We start from the raw sequence: 13,897 nt of genomic DNA, 5'->3' as shown, positions 1-13,897 counted from the left end.
TCACAGTGAACCCTGACCATAAGATAACCTCTCAGATTATTATCCTATTGTGATTACATCTATATTTTTCACTTGCATGCTTTGTCACTTTAGAGACATGAAAATGCTGTTCATTGTTGCTAGGAGATAGGTGACTATGGCAACAGTGTGGGACAGAGCCAGATGGAGTGCCTAATGCATAGTCGTCGGGTTACGCTCTTTTTTGATCTCTAAACGACTCCATGGCAGTCCTGAGCAACAAAGCCCCAAATCACTGCCTCTTCAGCTTGTTTCAAAAGATATGCCACATGGTTTCTCCTCGCAGGTTGGCTCTCCCCATTTAACAAGTATCTTTTTTGTGGTTAACTATACACCACAAGGTGGTCTGAAAAAGGAAAAAAGCTGGATAACAAGGGGGATTATCACTATTTAACTGTGTTTTCATACTGTTACTAATTTAGTTCAGATCTAGGGCCATATGCTTCCCCTCATCATTCCACTGAACTCCTAGCGACTTTCGTAGAAGTTCCATGCAAAGAGTGAGGGCAACATATGGCTCTAATAGTGGTTTGTTCATTCCTCAAAGATTTATGGGTGTTTTCAAGTCATTAATCATTATCGTTAAGACACCCTTCAATGTCTTCAGAGAGGAGTACTTTCACTGATCTGAAGGAGACTCACCACACAGCCATATCAAGTATGAAAAATAATGTTTCTTTTTCCTTTAAAAACTTGGAAAGAAGAGAACAATATTGACTTGTTTCTCTTACAATCGAGTGAGAAGGCAACAAATTATAGTCATAAATGGTCATAGTGATATAGCTTTTAGTCTAAAAATAATTTGCTTATTGAACCAGGGAAGTCTTAATCTATTTACTCAACATTTTTCATCATGTCACTCCTCCTCAAAAAACTATGATTCCCTATTACCCACTACATCAAACCCAAATCCTGGTCCTCCTCCATCTGTGCCCCACGAATTCATCTAGCGTAATTTATTCTCCAATATAAATCTTTCCTCTCATCAGATCAGAGGAATTATTTCATTATCTCTCCCCTCCCACTTCCACACTCACTACTTTTCACACAGATTATCTCTATTTCTATTTCTGTATCTTTGCTGTTGCCACTTCCTAAAATGCCTCCTCCATCTTGAATGCTCATTTTGGTTCAAATATTTATCAGGTACCTACTTTGTGCCTGGCCCCAGGCTAGACGCTAGTATCTAAAGAAAAGCAAAATGAGAGTTCCACATTAACCAATGAGGGCAACAGATCCATAAAATTAACAACGGACATCATTTCTGAAGTGTTCACTACACACAGGACTCATTGAGACACTATTCCTTATTTAATGCTCAGAATAATAATGTTGTTATTATCATTTCTAGCTTACAGATGAAAGATTTACTCAACTGGTGAAGGGTAAATGATTTGCCCTAAATCAGAGAGTCAGTTAGCAGTAAAACTGGGTGTAGATCCCAGGTCTGTCTCATTTTTAAAATGGTATTTATATTACTGTTTTGACACAATGAGATACTTTCAATAATGTAAATGTGTATCTTTTGAGGACAGGAACCACTAGAGGAGAGAATGACCAGCTCCATTTGGGAGGGTCAGAAAAGAATTCCTAGGGTTTATAAAGGGGTTAACTTGTAAATAAGGAGTTTGACAGTGAACATAGTAGGGAAAGGACATTTTTGGAAAAGGCTGAACTTCGAATTTTAAGTCCTTTTCAGCTTCTTTTAATTTCAGTCCTCTCAGTTCACCTGTTTCCCTGTTCTAAAGTGCAACTCAATGCCTACCTCTTCCATAATGTTGTCTATCTGCACATTAACCCTTGCTCATCTCATTCTTCTCTAAACTCTGATGGCACTTCTTTTCCATCAGTCCTTTTAGGTCTTGATTTAGGTACTGCCTTGTGCTGCTCCTCAGTTAGCTGGACCATATAGATGTTGAGGGCAGGAGCCACACCTTTTATCTATTCAGTATCTTCCAAAAACCTAGAGCTGTGTCAGGAACATCATAGGTGATCTGCACATACCCCTTATTGGCAGTAAGTCTTCACATCTGTATCATGTTTATAATTTGTAAATTCTTTCATTTATGCAGTCTTTTTAGATCCTTATAATACCCAGTGAAGTATGCTGGCTTGCTGCTTACAATCCCCATTTTGCAGAGTAAAGGAAACTACAATTCGGAGTAGTTCATTGCAAAACCCAGAATTACGCTGGTGATAAATAAATGGTACATCCAGGAAAAGAATCTAAGTGCTTTCTCCACTATCCAATTCTTAATTCAGAGAATTATTGATAGATGGATCAAGTTCCATGTTTTAGCCCATGTACCGAGTCTCATGTCCACGCTGTCACTACTAAACCTGTCATATAATTTTCTGTCTTCACATAAGTATCCAACCAATCTCAGAGAGACCTGCAAAATATTTCACTTCAACCATTCAACCATTTGAGAGTTGAACCAAGGGCAAAAAAGGGATTTTGAAAATGTGCATAAAGTAGCATGGTGTCTACTCTTGTCCACATGAGATTCCTGAAAGAACGAGCTTAACAAGCCTCAGACTGACTGTAAACAGCTGGTGGGTATTTCCCAGCCATCTGCTGACTTCCTTCTCCAGTTGAGAACCATTGAGAAAGTCACTAACATGGTTGTGACTGGGATGAATTGTCCTGCTCATTAATCAAAGGCTGCGGAAAAATAACCAAATTTGACTCTCCCTGCTGAAGGCTGAACACACTGTCAACACCCAGAGGCAGGGTACAACATAGGATAAAATGTCTTCCCGGGCTTCCCTGGTGGCGCAGTGGTTGAGAGTCCGCCTGCCAATGCAGGGGACACGGGTTCGTGCCCCGGTCCGGGAAGATCTCACATGCTGCAGAGCGGCTGGGCCCGTGAGCCATGGCCGCTTAGCCTGCGCGTCCGGAGCCTGTGCTCCGCAACGGGAGAGGCCACAACAGTGAGAGGCCCACGTACCGCAAAAAAAAAAAATGTCTTCTCTACATTTTGCTTTCCCTAAAATGGAAAGACCTTCAGCCAGTGGCCCCAGGAATATACACTTTGAGCACATATCCCAAACGAAGGTAGGAGCCCAAAGTAAGCCCTTTACAGGACCTCTTTGGCAGAACACTGTTTTATCTCACTGGAAGTCAAACCTGACATTTTCTTGCCATTTTCAACTCATGAGCCAGCAAGTAAACATGTCATAAAGCATTCACTGAGTCTCAGAGGGCTTCTTGGATTGTCCCTCTGTCCTGCTCTTCTGCCTCCAGACCCAAAGATATTTCTCCAACATTGACCACTGGAACAGAACTCAAAGGAGGTGTGTGAGTTCCACTCACCAGTGGTTCTGTTTAGAACCTTGAAGCTAGCTGCTCTGAAGTGTGTCTGCATTTAACACTACCCCTCCTTTCCCCATCCCTTTCTCTTTATTAAAATTTTTATTGGAGTATAGTTGATTTACAATGCAATGTTGTGTTAGTTTCTGCTCTACAGCAAGTGAACCAGTTATACGTATACATATATCCACTCCTTTTTAGATTCTTTTCCCATATAGGTTGTTACAAAGTATTGAGTAGAGTTCCCTGTGCTATATGGTAGGTCCTTATTAGCTATCTATTTTATGTATAGTAGTGTGTGTAAGTTCATCCCAAGCTCCTGATTTATCCCTCCCTCCTCCCACCTCCCCGGTAACCATAAATTTGTTTTCTACATCTGTGACTCTATTTCTGTTTTGTAAATAAGTTCATTTGTACTTTTTTTTAGATTCCACATATAAGTGATAACATAAGATATTTGTCTTTGTCTGACTTACTTCACTTAGTATGATAATCTCTAAGTCTATCTGTGTGGCTGCAAATGGCATTATTTCATTCTTTTTTATGGCTGAGTAGTATTCCATTGTATATATGTACCACATCTTCTTTATCCATTCATCTGTCAATGGACATTTAGGTTGCTTCCATGTCTTGGCTATTGTAAATAGTGCTGCAATGAACACTGGGGCGCAAGTATCCTTTTGCATTATGGTTTTCTCTGGATATATGCCCAGGAGGGGGACTGCTGGGTCATATGGTAGTTCTATTTTTAGTTTTTTAAGGAACCTCTATACTGTTCTCCATAGTAGCTGTACCAATTTACATTCCCACCAACAGTGTAGGAGGATTCCCTTTTCTCCACACCCTCTCTCTACAGCATTTATTGCTTGTAGACTTTTTGATGATGGCCATTCTGACCAGTGTGAGGTGAAACCTCATTGTAGTTTTGATTTGCATTTCTCTGATAATTAGTGATGTTGAGCATCTTTTCATGTGCTTTTTGGCCATCTGTATACCTTCTTTGGAGAAATGTCTATTTAGGTCTTCTGCCCATTTTTTGATTGGATTGTTTGTTTTTTTGACATAGAGTTGCATGAGCTGTTTGTATATTTTGAAGATTAATCCCTTGCTGGTTGCTTTGTTTGCAAATATTTTCTCCAATTCTGTGGGTTGTCTTTTTGTTTTGTTTATGGTTTCCTTTGCTGTGCAGAAGCTTTTGAGTTTAATTAGGTCCCATTTGTTTATTTTTGTTCTTATTTTCATTACTCTAGGAGGTGGATCAAATATTGCTACGATTAATGTCAAAGAGTATTCTGCCTATGCTTTCCTCTAAGAGTTTTACAGTATCTGGCCTTACATTAGATCTCTGATCCATTTTGAGTTTATTTTTGTGTATGGTATTAGTGTTCTAATTTCATTTTTTTACATGTAGCTGTCCCGTTTTCCCAATCCACATTCCTTTCCTTACTTCTGTCACATTATTCTGCACAAGCTGTTCTCCCCAACCCAGTATATGGCTTTAAGAGAAGGGATTTGTCATTTCTTTTATTTCTCCACAGCCCCCGCTCCAAAACATTGGCACCCTGCTTTACATGTAATATATGATCAGTAAACAGGAGGTAAATTATATTTACTAAAATAAGGCACCAAATTCAGTTGACAGGGAAAAAATAGTAAAAATTTTAAAAGTATGGAAAATAATTCAATTTTACTAGTAAGCCAACAAAAAAGTTATATATTATTTTCACCTATATACTTGGCAAAGATCATTTTAATTTTTTCTTCTTTTTAAAAAAATTTATTTTATATTTTGTAATGATACTTTTCAGTGGTTCATGCAAGAGTACCATGCTCCAGGGCTGCAAGAGTACCATGATCCAGGGCTGCAAGAGTCATTTTGTAAGTAAATCGCCAGAAGTTATTCAATCCTGATCAAATTCTTAATGACATGCTGTTCTCTGCTTCATGATCAGATACCCACCCCAGGGATCTGGCTTCTTATCACTGACTTTGTCACAACAGCTTTCCAAGTTTCCCCTGTTCCTATCTCTGTTGATCCTGGTGATGATTTCTTTCTCTCTGTTGGATCTCTCAGCCATCCAGTCCACAAAAACTGCACCACAGCAAAAGAGGGTTTAGAGCCGACTTTGTACACAGCCTGCTCCCTCCCCATTTTGACTTATTACCTTCTACTGGCCATTGAGGCCATCGAAGTGCCCTCCACATTTTTAAGGTGACTATATACTGATGAACTAATCTTGATTTTCTTCTACTGTGCTAAGTAAAAAATAACTCACATAAAATATTTTTAATGTTTTTAAAATGCCAGATCCTTGTTTTCTCAGTAAATGTATCCCAGTTTGGGTGTGGAAGGGGCAGATTCAGAGAGGGCTTCAAAATCCTTTTAACCTATCTGTACACACAAGTTATTGGCAAAAAAGCATTAACTTGCCTCATGAGCACTTCAATTAGTTCTCAAGTATGCCTTTCTTATACTGCCTTCTTTACACATTTTTTCCATGAATAATATATTATTTTCTTCCTTGAAAGGCTGTGGCAGTAAGAAATGAGATGAAAGGAGCATACACAGTATGCATCCATGTTACCTTGGAAATTATTGAACATGCTTCTCCCCGAGTTCCCTTTCCTTTGAGTTTCAAGCTGTTATAAACATTACTTTCTATAGACTAATAAAGATTCTCTTTAAAGTGACCTGGGCACTTCCAAATCAGTCAAAGTCTATTTTTTAAAGATAGCCAGAATGTTTTGTCATTACATTTTAAAATACATTTTTATGAAACCATCTTTTATAGTACCATGTATCAGTTTTATAAATTACATCGTCAGAGCCTCAATTTTTTTATGCCAAATTGGGAATATAAATAGTATATAAATGAGCCCTTAGAAAACCCAAGTACCACATTATGTACCTTTTTCAACTTATTTCCCCACCACCATCATATGCAAGGACAGATTAAGCCCCGAGTAATTCCTATAGTCTTTTATTTTCCTATCCAACCTCTGGTCATGATAATTACAAGCAGAAAGGATTACTCAAGGACAGGTAACCAGAGGGGATCTTTTCTCTTGTCTGCCATCCTATGCGCAGTTGAATTTCCTCCTCACCATGTCTTCTCACAACACTTTCAGGATCAAGTGATTCCTGGCCAAGAAACAAAAGCAAAATCGTCCCATTCCCCCATGGATTCAAATGAAAACTGGTAATACAATCAGGTACAACTCCAAGAGAAGACACTGGAGAAGAACCAAGCTGGGTCTATAAGGAGCCTCACATATGAAGTGGCACACACTTATTCTATTAAGGTCAATTGTGTCTTACCATATCAGAACATCACTACTGTCTGGAACAGCTGCCTGTGTTTGATGGGAGAAATGGAATGGTTCTCTTCTCTTTTCTTGATCCTTCCTCACCACTGCTCACTGTGTAGCTCAGTAATGAATATGTGAAACCTAAAAAAAAAAAAAAAAAAAAAGTACAGGTAACCAGAGGGAAAATAGTAAAAGCAAAGAGCCTATATTATCTTCATATTAGATAGAATAAGAGTTAAAATACACTTTTTATTGCTTTTGTAGATTAATATTTCCAATTCACAAGTTAATTAATAATTCAATCTAAAGCATACACCTAAAAAACCCACATTTTTAAGTTAGCAAGCTTTATTGTTATTATTTACATTGATTTAATGTAACCTTAAAAAGTTTGGAAAAATAATCACACTTAATATTTTAAATTTTTTGGAAAGCAATAAACAAAATGGGCTTCCTTGCACAAAAATGCAGCTTCAAACTGGCCTTGGATCATATACATGACTTTAGTAATAGATTCTGTTTACCACCTAATTTTTTTCTTTATTTCTCAAAAAAATGTAAAAGTGGGTAGATTCATTCAGTAAAGCATTAAAACACATTCTCAAGTGAATCTACAGTTAAATTTAATTGAGAAAAAATACAAAATTAGCCCCCAACCCTTAATAAGCTAACCATATATTCTAGATATAATGTAATAGTCATAATTTCAAATATTCAGTCTGTTGATGTGTCCCAATTTTTGGTTCAAATTATATGATTATTCCACCCATATGATTGTGTAGGTTGACTTTGGCTAGCTTACTTTCAATTAGTACAGAAATATTCATATCCATAGGTTAGTTGGAGAGCAACATATGCCAACTACATATGAGGCAGGTCTTGGATAACCTTGTAATTTCTGCATTACAGCCTCACCATCCTCTATTATTGACAGTTTCTGATAGAAGAAATAAATTGAAAAATTTTTTGAAGGCAATTCATCTTGGCTCTGCATACCAAAAGCCAGCAAGGTGGTATGGTACAAAGTACATGTTATCATGTGATTAAAGGAGTTTAATTCAAAATGTTCAAAGCAAATTTTTAATAGAGCAAAATAAATCACATGTTTAAGTGTCACGTATTTTGACAACTTTTCTCTTTTCTATACCAAGATAATGGACTTTGAAGCCAGGGAGACATGGTTCCATTATTTGCTAGCTGCAGGATATCTGTGAAACTTAACCTCCAGAACTTTGTTTCCTTGATGGTAAAATGGGGTGAAGAATTTACAGAAGTGCTTTAAATGAGCTAAAGAAATGTGAGGATGCCTGGCACATTTCCTGGCATATGATACCCAATAAATGCTAGTTCCATTTTCTCATCTCCAAAATACTTAATATGTCCCTTCATTGTAATTCTGACCTTGCATTTTACATAAATCCCTAACTTTGAGATAATTTTACAATTTAGATACCAATCTTCTCAATAAAGTTGACTGCTAGCTCTTTGTGTGATTTCAACAGTAACAGAAAGTCCTCAACTCCAAAAACACCTCTCTTTACTATGCTCATACATAAAGCTTCTTTTGCAGGAGTCAAAGGCATTTATTCCAGAATTATAGATAAATCCAAAATTATAAATCCCCTGAAGAGAGATAACACCATGACTTAAATTCATACCAGGTTTTACATGACTGTTAGCAGATACTTTGCTTTGATAAATGGAGGAGAGCAGAAGTGAGAGCACAAGGGAAATGCAATAACCTGGGCTGGGGATAGGCTTCACAAAAGAAGGAAAATGATTTTGAAATTAGAGATAAATTCAGGGACAAATTTCAAACACACGATTTTTCCTTCATACCAGATCCTGCAAAATGAGATGTGATTTACAGCACAACTGTTTTTTTAAACAACCTTTTGCCTGATAGTGGTAGAAAATCCAGCTTAAATTATAGATTTATTTTGATCATGGCGATATTTTCTGTTTTTCTGATCAACCCAGGACGTTTACTTGATAAGAAATGGTATAATTAGAAATATGTCAGTGTCCACGGTATGACAGGCTCTGCCCATAGGTGTTGCTGGTAGGTGGAGCTGTGCATGTCTTTAACATTCATAATTTAGTGTTATGAACTGGTGTTTTCAGGCTTGTTTTCCCTATGGTTGGAGGAATAAATAAATGAACTATTGAGTTGAACTTACAGAGAAGCCACAGAAAAAATTAGATATCAAGGTTTTCAAACCAATCAGTGTGTCCAATCTCTTGCCCTCTGGAATGGTTAGGGGCTCCACTGGATGCTCTGAAATTGTTCTGGACTCAACAGGCAGTCAAACAAATAAAGAAACAAAAGAAGGAAGAGTTTTGGGTTTTTTAGCCCAACATCAGTGATTCTGTGGCATGCTTCATTCAGCCCAAGACACATAACCCACTGTTTCAGTTAGCAGCAGTAGCCTGGTAAAAATATATCAGGTGATGTAAGAAAATTCTGAAAGCATTAAGCTGTCAGACTTCTCTGGTTATTCCAGCCCACAAATACAACTTCTTTTGTAATTAAAGACAGTAAGATGATTTAGTACTTTGCACTTTTATCATTTTTCCTTGTTTTAGTCTGATTTTAATTCATTTTCTTAACTGTGTTATCAGTTTACCATGGTGAGGGTAATGCCTTATTATTCTAATACAAATCCCATTCTCATTTACTCTTAGACCATGGTATGTGATTTTAAAAATAATAATAATAATTTGATTGATTCATTAAAAAATAAGTTGGATTATTAAAATTCACATATCAACATTTTGCTGTTTGTGTCCCCCACCTCCAAATTCATATGTTGAAGCCCTAACTCCCTATGTAACTGCATTTGGAGAAGGGGCCTGTGAGGAGGTGATAGAGGTTAAATGAGGTTGTAGGATGGAGTCCTAACCCAATAGGGCTGGTGACCTTATTAGAAGAGGAAAGTCACTAGCGCTCTCTCCCTCTACCATTTTAAGGATATCAAGCTGGGAAGAGAGTTCGCACCAGAAGCTGACCCTGCCAGACTTTGACCTGGGACTTGCAGCCTCAAGAACTATGAGAATAAATTTCTGTGTTAAAGCCACCGAGTCCATGGCATATTTTGGTGGCAGCCCAAATAGGCTAATACAACATTAAAACAAAACAAAACAAAAAAGAAACCCATTTTGAGGAAGCAATATGCAAATCCAATATGTATGTTTCGAATTTAAAGAACTACATTAAAAACCATAAGAAATCAATTCCTTCGTTTAAATGTACAAAGAAAGAAAATCTTTGTGCAATGATGATAGAAAACTTTGCCTTGCACTTTCAGTTATGCAGTGTCAATTCTAGAAAAAGATCATGACATGAACTGAAGAAATTCCTTATAAATTTATGAAGAAAACTAAGTCAAAATAAACATTTAAAAAATAAAGCCATTAATTATAAATAAAATCATCACATAATATTTATATAATTTTTTTAAAACTTTATAAAAAGCTTCCATAGGAAGTACCTCTCAAATATAGGCATTAATTTAAAAAATCTAAGATTGTCTTTGCTCACCAATAGGGGGCAGCAAGGCATATGAGATCCCTCACTGTTTGAAACTCAAGGGATGCTTGCCAGGTTAGCTAGGAAGTGTCAAGGGGAGCAAGGTGAGACATAACAGCATGAGATATGCAAAAAAAAAGAAACCGTTATAAGTCAGGGCCAGGCACTAGACGGAGGAGATGGTAGGAACACACAAGTCAAAATTTTATGCACACCAATGGAAAGCTTTGGGTTGGAAATGAGAATGCTTATCCTTCTAGAAATCAGTATATACCAGCAATTCCTTAATTCTTCCACCAAATTCACTAAAATAGTACAGAATGTTGGGATAATCTTGCACTTATTTCTCACAGTTAAATCTGAGTGCTTTATCTTTCTTTCTTTCTATTCATTGTCTTTAAACCTTCATGGAAAGTAGTTCCACAACATCTTGAATAGTTTGGTGGTCGACAATGACTGTTGACTATTTTTCTCCCAGGAAAAGAGAAGAGGGACTTTCAGTTGTACATAACTACAGAAAAAATAGTTTGGTCCAAGAATAGACTAGGTTTTGTGTGTCATAATATGCCCAGAGAGCTAGGCCCTAAAAGAAATTAAGCTAGGTCTAAAAGATATTAGGGCACAGGGCAGACAGCAGAAGCAAGAAGACCTACAATCCTGCAGCCTGAGGAACAAAAACCACAATTACAGAAAGATAGACAAGATGAAGAGGCAGAGGGCTATGTACCAGATGAAAGAACAAAACAAAACCTCAGAAAAACTAAATGAAGTGGAGATAGGCAACCTTCAAGAAAAAGAATTCAGAATAATGACAGTGAAGATGATCTAAGACCTCGGAAAAAGAATGGAGGCAAAGATCGAGAAGATGCAAGAAATGTTTAACAAGACCTAGAAGAAGTAAAGAACAAACAAACAGAGATGAACAATACAACAACTGAAATGAAAAATACACTAGAAGGAATCAACAGCAGAATAACTGAGGCAAAAAAAACGGATAAGTGACCTGGAAGACAGAATGGTGGAATTCACTGCTGGGGAACAGAATAAAGAAAAAAGAATGAAAAGAAATGAAGACAGCCTAAGACACTTCTGGGAAAATATTAAATGCAACAACATTCGCATTATAGGAGTCCCAGAAGGAGAAGAGAGAGAGAAAGGACCCGAGAAAATATTTGAAGAGATTATAGTCGAAAACTTCCCTAACATGGGGAAGGAAATAGCCACCCAAGTCCAGGAAGTGCAGCAACTCCCATACAGGATAATCCCAAGGAGAAACACACTGAGACACACAGTAACCAAATTGGCACAAATTAAAGACAAAGGAAACTTTTTGAAAACAGAAAGGGAAAAACGACAAATAACATACAAGGGAACTCCCATAAGGTTAACAGCTGATTTCTCAGCAGAAACTCTACAAACCAGAGGGAGTGGCATGATATACTTAAAGCGATGAAAGGGAAGAACCTACAACCAAGATTACTCTACCCGGCAAGGATCTCATTCAGATACGCCAGAGAAATCAAAAGCTTTACAGACTAGCAAAAGCTAAGAGTATTCAGCACCACCAAACCAGCTCTACAACAAATGGTAAAGAAACTTCTCTAAGTGGGAAACACAAGAGAAGAAAAGGACCTACAAAAACAAACCCCAAAAAATTAAGAAAATGGTCATAGGAAATACATATCGATAATTACCTTAAATGTGAACGGATTAAATGCTCCAACCAAAAGACACAGGCTTGCTGAATGGATACAAAAACAAGACCCATATATATGCTGTCTACAAGAGACCCACTTCAGACCTAGGGACACATACAGACTGAAAGTGAGGGGATGGAAAAAGATATTCCATGCAAATGGAAATCAAAAGAAAGCTGGAGTAGCAATACCCATATCAAATAAAATACACTTTAAAATAAAGAATGGGGCTTCCCTGGTGGTGCAGTGGTTGAGAGTCCGCCTGCCGATGCAGAGGACACCGGTTTGTGCCCTAGTCCGGGAAGATGCCGCGGAGTGGCTGGGCCCGTGAGCCATGGCCGCTGAGCCTGCGTGTCCGGAGCCTGTGCTCTGCAACAGGAGAGGCCACAACAGTGAGAGGCCCGCGTACCGCAAAAATAAATACATAAATAAATAAAATAAAGAATGTTACAAGCACAAGGAATGACACTACATAATGATAAGGGATCAATCCAAGAAGAAGATATAACAATTATAAATACATATGCACCCAAAACAGGAGCACCTCAATACATAAGGCAACTGCTAACAGCTATAAAAGAGGAAATAGCCAGTAGCACAATAATAGTGGTGGACTTTAACACCTCACTTACACCAATGGACAGATCATCCAAAGTGAAAGTAAATAAGGAAACAGATGACACAATAGACCAGATAGATTTAATTGATATTTAGAGGACATTCCATCCAAAAACAGCAGATTACACTTTCTTCTGAAGCACACACGGAACATTCTCCAGGATAAATCACATCTTGGGTCACAATTCAAGCCTCAGTAAATTTAAGAAAATTGAAATCATATCAAGCATCTTTTCAGACCACAACAGTATGAGATTAGAAATCAATTACAAGGAAAAAAACATAAAAAAACAAACAAATGGAGGCTAAACACTATGTTACTAAATAACCACGAGATCACAGAAGAAATCAAAGAGGAAATCAAAAAATACCTAGACACAAATGACAATGAAAACACGATGATCCAACATCTATGGGATGCAGCAAAAGCAGTTCTAACAGGGAACTTTATAGCTATACAAGCCTGCCTCAAGAAACAAGAAAAATCTCAAATAAACAATCTAAACTTACACCTGAAGGAATTGGATAGAGAAGAACAAACAAAACCCAAAGTTAGCAGAAGGAAAGAAATCATAAAGAACAGAGCAGAAATAAATGAAATAGAAACAAAGAAAACAATAGCAAAGATCAATAAAACTAAAAGCTGGTTCTTTGAGAAGATAAACAAAATTGATAAACCTTTACCCAGACTCATCAAGAAAAAGAGGGAGAGGACTCAAATCAATAAAATTAGAAATTAAAAGGGAGAAGTTACAACAGACACTGCAGAAATACAAAGCATCCTAAGAGACTACTACAGGCAACTCTATGCCAATAAAATGGACAACCTGGAAGAAATGGACAAATTCTTAGAAAGGTATAACCTTCCAAGACTGAACCAGGAAGAAATTGAAAATGTGAACAGACCCATCACAAGCAATGAAATTGAAACTGTGATTAAAAATCTTCCAACAAACAAAAGTCCAGGACCAGATGGCTTCACAGGTGAATTCTATCAAACATTTAGAGAAGAGCTAACACCTATCCTTCTCAAACTCTTCCAAAAAATTGCAGAGGAAGGAACACCCCAAACTCATTCTATGAGGCCATCATCACCCTAATACCAAAACCAGACAAAGATACTACAAAAAAAGAAAATTACAGACCAATATCACTGATGAATATAGATGCAAAAATCCTCAACAAAATACTAGCAAACAGAATCCAACAACACATTAAAAGGATCATACACTATGATCAAGTGGGATTTATCCGAGGGATGCAAGTATTCTTTAATATATGCAAATCAATGTGATACACCATATTAAAAGATTGAAGAATAAAAACCATATGATCATCTCAATAGATGCAGAAAAAGCTTTCAACAAATTCAACACCCATTTATGACAAAAACTCTCCGGAAAGTGGGCATAG

The 13,897-nt window shown here is 37.2% G+C and overlaps 1 pseudogene; it reads left to right on the top strand.

The window, feature by feature from the left end:
• Nucleotides 1-6,364: 6,364 nt before the first annotated feature.
• On the top strand, nt 6,365-6,762 carry LOC113613720 (60S ribosomal protein L39 pseudogene; annotated as a pseudogene).
• The last annotated feature ends 7,135 nt before the right edge of the window (nt 6,763-13,897 follow it).

The sequence above is a fragment of the Aethalodelphis obliquidens genome, unplaced genomic scaffold (genome assembly GCF_003676395.1).
Source record: "Aethalodelphis obliquidens isolate GAN/ISIS:26980383/991018 unplaced genomic scaffold, ASM367639v1 scaffold4, whole genome shotgun sequence".
Classification (NCBI taxonomy): Eukaryota; Metazoa; Chordata; class Mammalia; order Artiodactyla; family Delphinidae; genus Aethalodelphis; species Aethalodelphis obliquidens.
This window is presented reverse-complemented; position numbering and strand designations above follow the sequence as displayed.